Source organism: Desmodus rotundus, chromosome 3 (assembly GCF_022682495.2).
Source record: "Desmodus rotundus isolate HL8 chromosome 3, HLdesRot8A.1, whole genome shotgun sequence".
Classification (NCBI taxonomy): domain Eukaryota; kingdom Metazoa; phylum Chordata; class Mammalia; order Chiroptera; family Phyllostomidae; genus Desmodus; species Desmodus rotundus.
The window spans coordinates 60915682-60931253 of record NC_071389.1 but is presented as its reverse complement, the minus strand read 5'-3'; the positions used below and the strand labels follow the sequence as shown (position 1 = coordinate 60931253).

Sequence of the window (15572 nt, the reverse complement as noted above, 5' to 3'; positions counted from 1 at the left end):
CCCGCGGGGACCTTGGTCCTCTCTTCCCTAGAGGCCCAGGTTGCAATGCCTCCCTCAGGACCTTAGTCATTCTTCAGTTTCTGGGATTCAGAAGATCATTAGTCTCACTGGCTCAGTCACTGCTTTCCTAATAAACCATTAGACCTTCAATGCAAAGTATTTCTTCATGTGCTGTTTTTTAATCCAGAGATACTAAGAGTGGTCCAGTGATTTCTGGCAGCCCACAGTATGATACTCCTGAGTCAAAAACCCTAGACTCTTTACAAAACAGCCCCAATGTACCTGTCTTTTCCCATCTCCTATTACCCTCCTCATCCCCATTCCCATGCATCTTCTCCGCAGCAATGAGACCACAGGGCTAATGCCACTCCCCAGTCTACCACACCCTTTTACAGCTCTGGGCCTTTACACATGCTGTTCCAGCCACTTACAATGCCCTTCCCATTTGTTTCTACATGACAAAATCCACCATTCCTATCTAGTTTATCCTAGTTCAAGTGCTTCCTCCTCTGTGAGGCATTTTCTTGTTCTACTAGGGAATTGTTTTAGTTATAACCTCCCGTGCATTCGAGAACTCCATCCAAACTCCCACTGTGGCACTTCCCTCGCAGGGTTATGCTCTCTGCTTATCGAACAGTTTCTCCCACCACAGCAAGAGACATGGACTGGTGATACACATTTGGGCCTGGACCATTTCTCACTTTATTATTCCTAGTGTCAAGCACGTAATTAGGAACTCAATCAACATTCAAGTGACTAGACATGATCAAGCATTTGTCTGCAAAGGTCGGTGGGTAACCTGCTGGACTGGATTTAGAGAGGAGGGACCGAAGTGGACTAGAGAAAGACTAGCAGGGAGCTGCAGCTACTGTGACTCTCTCATTTCTGTTTCGGGAGTATTTGTCTGGGTTTCTCTGCACCTCATCCAAGATGATTCTTCCAAAGTGAAAATCCAATCACACTGTTCTCACGCTTAAAAATCCTCCAAAGACTTCCCACTGCTTTTAAGATAAATTCCAAATAGCTTAACTTGGCTTAAAAGATCCTTCGGTACAAAGCTCCTGGTAGCTCTCCAGCTGAGAACACATGGTGCTTGTGCGTGTGGACCTTCTGTCCTATGGGAGGGGACACTGGTCAGGAAACACAACCAAATGTACAGTTGCACATCGTGGTAAGTGCTACGGACAGTTTAAGGGGCTGGAGTGGGCTTTTCTGTGGAAGTTTCCTTTGAGGCAAGGTCTAGAAAGCAGCCAAAAGTTAACCAGATGAAAAAGTCAGAAGAAGATTATTCCAGGCCCTTTGGCAGGAAGATGCACTACTAAGGGAGCCATGCAGCTCTTGGAGGCCACTCTGAGGACTCTGGGTTTCTGTGTACAAACTATGGGGCCTTGCTGAATGGCCTTATGCAAAGGGGGAGACCTGATCAGATTCACATTGAAAAGAGCATTGGAGAGGAGCCAGAAGGGAAGGAGGAGTGCTGGTGAGAGGTCTATTGGAGTCACCCAGGCAGCAAATCATGGTGACCAACACTACAGCAGTGACTATGGAAAAGGAGAGAAGTGTGTGGATTTAAGAGAGATTTAACCAAGAAAATCAGCATGACTTAAGCAGTGCGCCACACATTGAGCATGAGGGACATGGAATCTCATAAACCATTAATTCACTTAGATGACACCCCCGGTTAGTTGGACATGCTGAATTTGGGGTACCATCCATAGTCAAGTAGAGATTTAATGTGGGACATGACTCTGGTGCTCAAAGCAGATGAGGAGGCTAGAGGTATGCAATTGGGTGACAGAAGCATTTAGATGGTAGCTGAAACCTTGGAAAGGATGAGAAGAGAGCTGGGCCTAGAACTGAGCTTGGGGGGGTTCAACATTTAGTGAAAGCTGAAAAGGTTCATGTTACTTTTAATGGAAATAATATTGCCCAGACTTTGGGGATTCCTGAAAGTCTTCAAACATCAAAGTCCAGGGTCCAGCTGTACTTACACTGCCCTCCCAGCACAATCTTTTGCTCATAGTAGGAACTTAAAATATTTGGTGAAAAAAGCAAACTTCTGTCCTAACTAAAGAAAAGGGAGTCACGAATGACGCAGGTGTGATCAATGGTTTATCGACACAGCGCTTCTTTTAAAAACATGTAGAGTGAATGCTTACTAGTTAGAAGTGTTTTCTATTTGGGGCTTAGGGGTTGTGAATCTATAAACAATGCGTGCCCATGTACATGCACACTTGTGGACATGCATGCTCACATGTGTATACACGTGCACACACACACAATCTCCCTATCATTTAACAGGCAAACTACATGGGGAAAAACACTGCCAAACATTAATGATGTATTTTAATGTCAAAGCTACATGGGTTTTAAAAAAATTACCCACATGCTGGGATTTTCTACCATCCCATTAACATAAACAACGTGAGCTGACACTGGGGACTCTCTTTAAGGTACCATTTTCCTTCGCTCTCTTGCTTAAGGGGGGCTTGGTGAATGTTTGGAAAGGAGTTCATTGTTCTAACAAAACTTTTAAGTTTTCTAATCAGCGCACTTCTAGCAGTGGGCACAGAGGGCCTTCAGATGCACTTTTAAACGCCCCAGTAAACATCTGAATTCACTCTCCCCATGGATGGCTTCAATTAGCTGCCTTTCCTCATAAAGAATAGTTATCTAATTGTAATAGCAAAGTATGCTACATTCTAATTTTAGGGTGGGAGGCTTTCCTGATTCTTATTATGCTGGGATATGACATCATCCCATCAATAATTCTGAAATGTTCTTGAGTACTAGCAACAGAGCAGAGAATAAGAACTTGGGAAAACTGCTGGTCGTGTCCCGTGAAGAACAGGAATGGTGGGGAGCCAGGTGCTCTCTCCTTCTTAGTGAGGGGTCTACACAGAAGACACCATGGTGTCTAAATGCACAAAGACACCACGCATTTGGTAAGTGATTCGCCTAACTTTAAGCCTCATAGTTCCCTCCCCCAAAAAATAATTAGAAGAAAAATCACAATGTTAGACTACTCGCATAGGCGAGGAGAAACCTACCTGTCTATCCTCATCTCTCCAGTGCTTAGCACAGGTCTGATGATGCATAATCAACACAGAGAAAATCTGTTATGTTAATGGACTAACAGCCAGAGAGTCCTTAGAGTCTACAGTACGCTTTTCACACATGACTTATTCTCAGCCTCCCAGCTAGGTACTTGTGAACTGGCTACTGTATCTATTTTTAGGAAACTAAGGCTCACAAAGGTTAAGATACTCACCCAAAATCACATAGTAATGTAGATAAGCCAAGAATGGATTCCACACATGTTTGCCCCCAAATCTATGCTTTCTCCACTCTGCTTACTCACTGATACGACAAACACTGACTGGAAGCCTACTGTCTTCTCAGGACTGCAGTAGATGCAGGGTTGCAGAGCTAGGAAAGCACAGGCAGGCCCGGCTGCCCTCAAGAAGCTGGCACTCTGGTAAGGGGGGCAGACATGTGAACAGTGACTCTGTCACACTGGAACTGAGGGGGAACGAGTGCCAGTGAGGACGCATGCACTGGAGGGCCCATACAGTTCTACCTGACTAGGACACTTAAAGATTTTCCATGGCAGTTTTGAAAGATGTCTATTGCTCCAAACACACCCTAAATTAGGCCCTGAGAGAGGAGGGCTTGCAGAGGCAGGTACATGCAGGTACACACTGTCACTCCCAGGTTGTTTAGGCTAAAGTATGATGGATGATTTCACTGGGCCCACCTGGTGGTTTCAGCACAGTCTTGAGGAGGGAGCTGGAGATGATCCAAGGCAACCTGACGGCTGGGGCTGGGGAGGCCAGAGCTCCAGGGCCAGGCAAGGTTGTGAGAACATTTCAGAGGACGGGTTTAAGTGTCACTTTTCCCCACTGGGAAAGCCATACTTCTTCTCAAGGACTGCTATTGGTGGCCAAAAAGAGACACTTCATTCCCTTTTTAATGGACCATTTTCTCCAAATCTTTTCTTAAAACGTGTGTATGTCAAATTCTGGAAGGAATTGAAATGGTGGTGCTTAAAACACCACCCAGCTGGTGATTCCCACTGTGGCTATTAATTTTACGCTGGTGAAATGAGATGGCAGATATAAAAGTTCCCCTATCACTTAATATTTATTATTCACTGTTATCATAGCAAAATGCTTCTTAGAACATAATGTATAAAGATGATCAGCTCATTAATAAATTTCCAGGCTTGGAATTTTTAAAAAAATACATATGCATTTTACCTTATTTTTAAAAATTAGCAAGAAACTAGGGCATAATTTGTCTACAATTCTGCCACTTAATTAAATTAGTACTTCCATTCAACCCAGTCACCCTTTGGTCCCTGTGCATATGGTTAGGTGCACCATGCATTGATAAAAATTGTATCATGCGTGAATAATTCACACAGGGAAATGATTATCCCTAATTAAACAATCACCTCACTTTTAAAGAGAGCTCGAGAGACATCATCATGGGCACAGAAATGCAACACATAACAAATTTGGCAGATATATGCAGACCGGGACCTTACAATGAGCGTTTTCATGTTGGCACGTTATCATTTTAAGTGCTGGCAGCAAATAGTCTCCATTTCCCTCTGTATGTCAGTGAAGGCATGTGGAAAAGAGCTGAAACTCTTCCCCTGAATCTAGGATGTGTATACTTTACAGTACTTACGGTATCATAGATTCTGAGGGATGATTAGACCAAGAGGACACTCTGGATAAATGCAATCCATATGTGAGTCAAAATCCCATTATACTCATTAATTGCATTTCTGCTTTAAAGTTCAAAGCAAAAGTTACTTTAGACACTGGTTAATATATTGTGGTGATATATTTATCACATTACTCTTTTTATAAAGATAATTCTCAATGTTACGTAAGTTTCCACTCAGAAATGCACTCTAACTCTGTACTGCCTTCATCTTTATAACTTACTTTCAAAATTAAATTAATCTACTCCTTGCCCCTGTCTTAAAACAGCCTTTGGCTAAAAGCAATATCATTTTGATTGTAATAAATTAATATTGATCTCTTTGCTTATGACATATCTAAGAACGAAGCAACTAAGCGAGCTTTAGTTTTATCTTCATTCTTTTTCTCCCTCTCCCTTTATCCTAACAAGTAGGAATCTGGCTACAAGGCAGGGAGGCCCCAAAAGAACATGATTCAAAGGTTCTTGACAGGCCATTTTTCATTTTTTAATATTCAGATAAATAAGCATTGACTGCACTTAGCTGCAGCATACTCAAGCAATGAAGGCACTGAGAGAGCAAATAATTCTTTAAGACTTCTGTAAATCCTTTAGCGTGGCACTCAGGGACTTGGCTCAGACAGGACTTCCCGGGCTCTGTACCCATTCCAAGGATGTGCTGAAACCCAGCACGCGCAGTCCTGGGCTTTCCCCTGGCTGCAGCCTTGGTTGGGCCCTCAAAGCCCTGTCTGCTCGACTTCCAGGATTAGCACCCTACTTGTCTTTAAAAGGTACTGGCTCAGTGTCCCCTTCTGAAAATCCTCAGCCAATATTTTATTCCAATCATTAATTATTTTTAACCTTCCTATTATGAGTCAGGCACTTGAAGAGCCTTAGAAACTCAGAGTCTAGCAAACAAGAAAATCGCAGGTTAGCTGTGTGATAAAGAGGATCATGTATGTTCCCTGCCTTATTCCAAAGAGAAGGTACGGAACAGGAGGAAGAAGGGCACAGACGTAAAAGTCGCGCTGGCACCCTGAGTCAGGCCTTGCTAGGTGTGTGGCCGAGAGGCTCTGGAGGCCTGAATCAGCAGCAACACCAGCAGCAGGTCCCAGGGACAGAGGGGCATCTTCCTGCATCACTTCTTTCCAATATAATAGGAATCTCCCCCCAGGCTAATGGCTTTCCTCTGAAATGGCATGGCACTCTGTCCTTAGATATGTCTGCGGGGAACGGTCTCCCCAACACCCCACCTAATCTTTCTGAAAAGAAAGAATCTTAAAATTTCCTCTTTTCCTGCCTGTTCTTGACTTTTCCATACAAATAAAGATCTCTGAACTTGTATAAATAAGGACACTCCTCTCAAGGGGACTCGATGAATTTCTTTCTGGTTTTATTCACTATCAGATACAATTCATGCCAAGATTCTTACTAAACACAAACATATGAACGTTTCATATCCCAATCATGAATACTAGAGACAATTACATAAAAATGGCCTGAAGACCTTCCCCTCCCCTCTCTGAGCCCCAGCACAGTGGTACCAACCAGCCCAGGAAACTCAGGTGTGGCTTCATTGCTTAAACTACCTCGGCGCTCCTTCTGCAGGAATATCAAAGCACCCGAGAAATTATGTAGCAAACAGCAACCCTTCAAGGTTATTGTATAAAACAGCCTTGCTATTGTACAGAATTTATACAGTTTGTAATTTATTGTATAAAAAATTTATGCAATACAATTTATTGTATAAAATTCCCCTGCTATTGAATAAAAATATATGATGCATATTTGTGACTTCTGCTGGCTTTGATGGAAACTCCTGTTGTTTCCAAGCTTAAAATGTGACAGTATGCTTAGCTGACTCCAGTTTTATTCATTTTACTCTTTTGAAATGTACACTTCTTTTTCAAAAAGATGTTATTAATTTATTTTTAGAGAGAGGAGAAGGGAGGGAGAAGGAGAGGGAGAGAAAAACATCAAATTACCTCTCACATGCCCCAAACTGGGGGCCTGGCCTGAAACCCACGTGTGTGCCTTGACTGGGAATTAATCCAGTGACCCTTTGGTTCGCAGGCTGACACTCAATCCACTGAGTCACACCAGCCAGGGCTGAAATGTACACTTCTTTTAGGCAGTTATTTACAATGGGCATACTGGTATAAATCAAAACAGTAAAGACAATCGATTGTTAACCCAATTTATCATTTAATTTAAGGGAATAATCAAACATTTATCATACGACTGAATTGTGTCCCCCACCCCAATTCCTATGTTGAAGCCCTAACCCTCAATGTGATTGTATTTTGAAACAGGGCTTTTATGAGGGCATATGGGTGGGGGCCTGACAAGGACTGGAGGCCTTGTCAGAGCTGTCCACAAGCACAGAGGAAAGTCCGTGTGAGGGCACAGAGAAGTGAGAAGGCGGCCATGTGTAAGCCAGAAAGAGAACCTTCTCCAGGGGATGAATCAGCCAAAATCTTGATCTTAAACGTCTCAGCCTCCAGAACTGTAAGAAATAAATTTCTGTTGTTTAAGCCACCAGTCTTAAAAAAATGGTATTTTGTTATAGCAGCCCAGGCTGACTAATGCACAGTCTACCAGAACAAACAGACAGCCATAAAATGGTAAGAAATGAATTTCAGCTTCACTAAGAGAAATAAAACTACCAGTTACACACCACTATTAACTCTCATATAGTATCTGTATTCAAGAAATATAGCACTCTAACTTATCCCACCAAACATATCTGCAGAAGGATTACATCAGATCCTTGATTGGAAAGGTCATTTTTTAGGTTTGAATTAGTGGCTCTGTTTACCTCCCCTCGCTTTTCCTTCCTTCCTTCCTCCCTTCCTTCCTTCCTTCCTCCCTCCCTCCCTCCCTCCCTCCCTCCCTCCCTCCCTCCCTCCCTCCCTCCCTCCCTCCCTTCCTAGCTATCTGTTAAGAAGTATTTGGTATTAGCCACTATAAATGTCTTAGGAGTTTTATTTTATTCTTCCATGCATTTGGTGTAGAGGTATCCTACCATCATGACCACTCCCTGTTCCACATTGCTGTTCGCTGGAAAGAACAGCATCCCAGGAACCACTGCTCACTGCATTCAGGTAAAGTGGGGTGGGCAGTGTAGTTGTGGGATCTGGGATAGGTAGACAGGACAGGTGAGGGGGGCGTGATGGGGAGAGAGTACCCAGGAACTACCTAGCAAACTGGATACAATCCCCTCATTGCTTTCAAAGAACATATATCTAAGGACTGCTGATTATTTATGTGACACCACAAAAGGACAGGAATAGGAGTAAATGAATGAAAGCTAAAGCCAGTGATCGGACACACAATTACTTCTATCAGTTTCTTCTCCTCTTTCTTTAAGGAGCCAGGCAAGGCTTCCAGGCAAATAACCAAATATCCTGTGAGGTTATTCATCCAACCCTGTATGTGATTGCTTCCCTTACAAATGGAGACGTGACTACTGTGTAGATTTCTATACATGTAAACGTTATTGTATCATTTTAATGAGGTAAGTAATAGTATGGACAACAAGAATGGACCTTGAGGTCATTATGCTAAGTGAAATAAGTCAGACGGAGAAAGACAAAGTCGGTATGATCTCACTTACACATGAATTATAAAAGTAAAAAATTTAAAGAAAATTAAAGTATCCAAACTCACAGATAGAACAGATAGGAGTTTGCCAGAGGTGGGAGGAAGGGGACTGAGAGAAATGGCTGAAGGTGGCCCATAGGTACAAACTTCCAGTTGTAAGACAAATGTCATAGAAGTGTAATGTACAGTACGGTGATATAGTTAGCAATACGGTATTGTATATTTGAAAGTGGCTAAGAGAGTAGATCTCAAAAATTCTCATCATAAGAAAAAAATTATAACCCTGTATGGTGATAGATGTTAATTAGACGTATCATTGCGAACATTTTATAATTTATACAAATAACGAATCATTATGTTGTACACCTGAAGCTTAAATAATGCTATATGTCAATTATATCTCATATTTTAAAAAATCTAATAGCGAGAGATCCAAGATAGTGGAGGAGTGAGTGGAAGTTACACTAACCTCCTCCCAGGACCAATCTGGAATTACAACTAAATTGTGGAGAAGTCATCTGGAACAAAGAACTGAACAATATCGAGTAAGAAACCTTATAACCGTGGAAGGACAGAAGAAACAGCTTTGGCACAACCTGACTGATAGGGAGAGCGGCAGAGATTCAATAGGACTGGCTGATCGCCCACAGGAGGCAGATGAAGTGCTGGAAGGATATTAAGCAGCCAGTTGGATCCCCCTGAGAAGTGTGGGGTCTAAACCTTAAGCTGGGATCCCCAGCATATAGCACCACAGCCTGCAAAGTACACAGATAACATCCAGCTGTGAAAAGTGATAGGATTTCTCTCTGCCAGAGATAGATAGCTGGAGATGCAAAGAGCCATTTAAAGGGCTAATGAATAAATTTTCATTTGCAGCCACTTACCCTGGGCTCCAGCAAAGGAGGGATGCAGAGTGTACTGGACACTTGAGAGACTGGAGATGGAGGCTTTGGGGAGAGAACTGAGAGAGTAGTTGCAGGGATCCCGGAGCTGAGTCATCCCCCAGACAGCAGCAGCCTTTGTACTCAAGCAGACCACTCCCCTCAGAGCAGCAGCAGCCTGAGGGGAAACAATAGCCCTGACACAAGGAGGGACTCTGCCCAATCTATGTTGCTTAAGCATGACTGCTGAGTGCAGAATGATAGATTGACAACTGAAGGAGACAGCCACAGACAGTAGATCCCTGGCAGTCTTGAACAAGCTGCCTTAGGCCAGACAGGGTCACCATCTGACATCGACAGAAGCGGAAACAGAAAGAAAAAACAGTGGTAAATACCAGATGCTACCAAGACGAAATCCACCATGTTCTCCATAATTTGTGATATTTTCTTTCCTGCATAGCTTTTAAACATTTATTTTTTGTCCTTCAAGTTTGCGCATATTGTCACTAGATTTTATATTATAGTTTATTTCAATTTACATATTTTGCTCCTCCCTTCTGACCCCATTTTACCTTCTTCTTGCCTCTTATTATTTTCATTTTAAATTTTGTTTTCTCTTTTGATATAATTTGTTTGATTCCACATGCCTACTATTATTTCTCTCCCATCCAGCCCCTCAAAACCAATTTTCTTGTCAATGATCATCTCACATTCTTTTTCCTGCTCTTAAAAAACCCGAGTTCTCTCTCCACCTTTAGCAATCTTTGCTCATTTGGTTGTGCATAGGTAGTTGTTGTTGCATTTTTTCAATTTTATCTCTAGATCTTCACTATTTTTGTATTTCAAATAGTAAATTTTATCATTCCCCTCTACTATGCTTTTTTTTATCTCAAATCTTAATTTTTCTTTGTCTTAGTCTGTTTTTTTCTTTTTCATGCTGCTCTCTTTTAAAATTTTTCTTCTTTTTTTTTCCTTTTTCTTTTCATCTAAAGTTTTAATTTTTCCCTGTCTTAGCCTGGCTTTCATTCCTTACTCTTAGTATTCCCTCTCCCTCTATCATTTCAATATCACTGCCCTTTTCTCTAGACATCTCTTAAGCTCTTCTTTCTTCCTTTTTTTCCTCTTATTCCCATACCACCTATATTAATTTTAGCCCATTTGTTGTTGATAGAGCTGTGGTGGATCTTTTTCTCTGGTTCAGTTCCTATTTTTTATTATTTATTCATTTGTTTTCCTTTTTCTCTCTCTCTCACTTTATATTTTATTTTTATAAATTTCTGTTTAAAGCTAATACTACATGTTTCCCTTCCACTCCACTTTCTTCATTCCCTTTTTTATAATGTAAATTTCATGTTCTTTGCATTGCTCCAATTCCCTACTCTTATTAGCACTCTTACCTCTACCCTCTCAAAATCATTTTTCTTTCAGTAGGTCATATCATATTCGCTCTCCTTTCTTATAATAGTCTTAATCTCTTTACTCCCTTATTAATACTGAATCACTTGCTGTTGAGAGTGGGATTGTGGGGGGCAGTTATTTTTGCAGGTGTGGGTTTGTTTCCTGGGCTTTGTGGTTTTACTATGGCAGCACCTGCACAACAGCATATAAGAGGTGGTGGGCGCATGACCCCCAGTCAACCAGCTGGAGGGAAGGACCCAGCAAATAATGACCCAACAACAATCAAAACCCAATTACATCCAGACAGCCAACATAAATGGCATAAAGGGCATCCCAAGAGCATCAAGTTCAGGAGATCAAGGAGACTGCACCACTGAATCTCAGAAGTCTCCTACCATAGAAGTTCACACCACAAACTCAGGGAGTTGAAGTGGATCAATGTAAGAAGCAAAAGAAAACAAGAAGAGACTCCCCTGAAATGGGGAGATGAAGAAACAACCCCCAATGGAAAGGAAAGGAGGAATCCCCAGAAAAAGTTGTGAATGAAACAGGCAAGTAAACTATCAGAGATTTCAAAACAACAAAAAACCACGGGGAAGCAACAAGGACTTTCTGCAAACTACATCAGCATGAAAAAGGATATAAAACCTATCAATGAGAGCCAGGAACAAATGAAGAATACAATTTCTGAATTGAAGAACACAGTTGAAGTAATCAAAAACAAGATAGATGAAGCAGAGGGTTGAATCAACGAGCTAGAGGACAAGATAGAAAAAAATTCCCAGAAACATCAAAAAAAGGAAAAAAGACTCAAAATGAATGAAGAGGGGTTAAGGGAACTTCAGGACTACATGAAACGTAATAACATCCATATAATAGGGATACCAGAAGCAGAAGAAGAGCAAGGGATAGAAAACCTGTTTGAAAGAGTAATGATGGAAAACTTCCCTAATTTGATGAGAGAAAAAGTCACACAATCCAGGAAGCACAGAGAGTCCCAATCAGGAGGAATCCAAAGAGGCTCACTGCAAGACACATCATAATTAAAATGGCAAAATTCCAAGACAAAGAGAGAATCTTAAAGGCAGGAAGTGAAAAACAGGAAGTAACAAGGGAGTCCCGATAAGGCTAGCAGCTGACTTCTCAACAGAAACACTACAAGCCGGAAGGGTATATTTCAAGAAATATTCCACGTAATGAAAAGCAAAGGTCAGACTAAGACTGCAACCAAGACTACTCCACCCAGCACAGCCCTCATTTTAAATGGAAGGTGAAATAAGGAGTCCCCCAGACAAAAGAAGGCTAAAAGAATACACCTTCACTAAACCAGCACTGCAAGATATGCTAAAGGGAATGCTTTAAGAAGATGAAGAAAAAGACTGAGAGAGGAACACAGGTACAAAAGGGAAACATGGCAATGAATAAGTACCTATCAATAACAACCTTAAATGTAAAGGGATTAAACACTCCAATAAAAAGAAATAGGGTAGCTGAATGGATAAGAAAACATGACCACACATATGCTGCCCACCAGAGACCCAGCTCAGAACAAAAGACCTACACAGACTGAAAGTGAAGGGTTAGAAAAAAATATTCCAAGCAAATGGACAGGAAAAAAAAGCTGAGGTAGCAATACTTCTGTCAGACAAAATAGACTTCAAAACAAAGGCCATAAAAAGAGATACAGAAAGACATTTCATAATATTTAAGGGAGAATCCATCAAGAAGACATAGACATTGTCAACATATATGCACCCAAGATAGAAGCACCCAAATAAATAATGGAAATCTTGGGGGACTTCAAGAAAGATATAGACAGCAACACACTCATACTAGGGGATTTTAACACCCCACTGTCAACAATGGATAGATCTTCCAAACAAAATATCAACAAGGATATTGTGGCACCAAATGACATACTAGATCAAATGGACTTAACTGATACACACAAAATCTTTCATCCCAAAGAAGCAAAATACATATTTTTTCAAATGTACATAGGACATTTTCAGAGATAGGCCACATGATAGGACACAAAACAAGCCTCAACAAATTCAAGAAAATTGAAATCATATCAAGCATTTTCTTGAACCACAAGGACTTCAAACTAGAAACCAATCTCAAGTGAAAAACTCAAAAACATTCCAATTTATGGAGAATGAATAGCATGCTATTAAACAATGAATGGATTAACAATGAGATCAATGAAGAAATCAAAAAGTTTCTGGAAAAAAATGAAAATGAACACACAACAGCCCAAAACCATAGTGAAGAGAGGCCTGAGAGGTAAGTTCATAGTGATACAGGACTACATAAAAAAATACAGAAATATTTCAAATAAACTACCTAACCCTCTATCTCTACATCTACAAGAACTGAAGAACAACAACAAACAAAGCCCAGAGTAAGTAGAATGAAAGAAATTATAAAGATCAGAGAAGAATTCAATGACATAGAGACTAAAAGAACAATTCAAAGGATCAATAAATCCAAGAACTTGTTCTTTGAAAAGATAAACAAAATTGCAAGCCTTCAACCAGACTGATCAAGAAAAAGAGAGGACCCAAATAAATAAAATCAGAAATGAAAGAGGAGAAATTACAACTGATACCACAGAAATACAAAGGATTGTAAGAAATTACTATGAACAACTATATGCCAAGAAATTTGAAAACTTGGGTGAAATGGACAAATTTATAGAAAAATATAATCTTCCAAAACTGAATCAAGAAGAAGCAGAAACCCTGAACAGACTGATAACAGATAGTGAAACTGAATCAGTAATCAAAAAACTCCTGGTACACACAAGCCAAGGACCAGACAGTTTCACATGAGAATTTTACAAAACAGTTAAGGAAAAGCTAACCTCTATCCTTTGTAGAGTATTTCAAAAAGTCCAAAAAGAGGGAAGACTCCCAAACTCTTTTTATGAGGCCAGCATCATCCTAATCCCAAAACCAGATAAAGACACAACAAAGAAAGCAAACTATAAGCCAATATCGCTGATGAACATAGATGCTAAAATCTTCAACAAAATATTGGCAAACCACATCCAGCAATACATTACAAAGGTCATACACCATGATTAAGTGGGATTCATCCCAGGGATGCAAGGATGGTACAATATTCACAAATCATTAAACATAATACATCACATAAACAAAATGAGAGACAAAAATGTGGAAAAAGCATTTGATAAGGCACAGCACCCATTTATAATAAAAACATTCAGCAAAGTGGGAGTAGAGGGAGCATACCTAAACATAATAAAGGCCATATATGAGAAACCTACAGCCAACATTATACTCAACACCAAAAACTAAAAGCTTTTCCACTAAGATCAGGAACAGGACAAGGATGTCTGCTTTCACCACTTCTATTTAACATAGTATTGGCAGTCCTAGCCACAGCAATCAGACAAGAAAAATAAATAAAAGGCAATCTAAATTGGAAAGGAGGAAGTAAAACTGTCACTCTTTGCAGATGACATGATCATGTACACAGAAAACCCTATAAAATCCATCATAAAACTACTCAAACTAATATGTGATTTTGGCAAAACAGCGGGATACAAAGTCAATATTCAGAAATCAAGGGCATTTTTGTATACCAACAATGAAATATCAGAAACGGGAATCAGGAAAAAAAGTCCCATTTGCTATAGCAAAAAGAAAAATAAAATACCTAGGAATAAACCTAACTGAGTAGGTAAAAACCTATGCTCACATCACTAGCCATCAGAGAGATGCAAATTTAAACCACAATGAAATACCACTTCACACGGGTCAGAATGGTCATCATAAACAAGTTAACAAACAATGAATGCTGGCTAGAATGTGGAGAAAAGGGAACCCTAGTACAATATTGGTGGCAGTATTGGTGGCAATATTGCAGACTAGTATGGCCACTGTGGAAAACAGTATGGAATTTCCTCGGAAAACTAAAAATGGAACTGCCTTTTGACCCAGTAATTCCACTGCTGGGATTATACCCTAAGAATCCTGAAACACCAATCCAAAAGAACCTATGCACCCCATTGTTCATAGCAGCGTTATTTACAACAGCCAAGTGCTGGAAACAGCCTAAGTGCCCATCAGTAAATGAGTGGATCAAAAAACTGTGGTATATTTACTCAATGGAATACTACATAGCAGAAAGAAAGAATGAGCTCCTACCCTTCACGACAACATGATGGAACTTGACAGCATTATGCTGAGTGAAATAAGCCAGGCGGTGAAAGACAAATACCATATGATCTCACCAATAAGTGGAACCTAATCAACAAAACAAACAAGCAAGCAAAACAGAACCAGAGAAATGAAAATAAAGAACAAACTGACAGTAACCAGAGGGGAGGAGGGTGGGGAATACTGGGGGAAAGAAGGGGAAGGGTCAATTCAAGTAATGTGTATGAAGGACCCATGGACAAAGACAATGGGGGGGAGAATTGAATGTAGGAGGTGGGGGGTGGGTAGGGCAGGGGAGAATAATGGGGGGAAATGGGGACAACTGTAATTGAACAATTAAAAAATGATAATAAAAGGTAGTAGCATAATATTGAAGCCAGTTTAGAACTTTACAATATTCATTACTAAGAAAAGTATCACTTTACTAATTATAAAAGGAATATTCTAAAATATAAATTATTTTCATAATGAAACACCATACTGAATACAAAGACAGAGAAAGATAGTGAGATACATATGCAACAAAAGGCGTGGCATTAATAAGAATTAGCTTCTTTTCAAAGTTCTTGCTAAACTCTGTTACTTTGAACTTTCTATTGCAGCAGGGCTTCTCCACTGAGGGGTAAGGGGAGTGGTAGTTGGGAGATAAACTACTTTCTGTTGAAAAGGGAAGAAGGAAAAAAAGACCAACCGATGAAAAAGAGAGTAAGACTAAGTAAATGACAAAATAATGATACTGAATACTTGTAATTTGTACAGATATAAATATACATGTAAAATGCCTAGAACT

General features: G+C 40.3%; 1 protein-coding gene across 2 annotated transcripts in view; it reads right to left on the bottom strand.

Annotated features, from left to right (window-relative positions):
• The window catches only part of SAMD13 (sterile alpha motif domain containing 13), a 51456-nt gene that overhangs the window by 17063 nt on the left and 18821 nt on the right, over positions 1-15572 (bottom strand). The window lies entirely within an intron of this gene.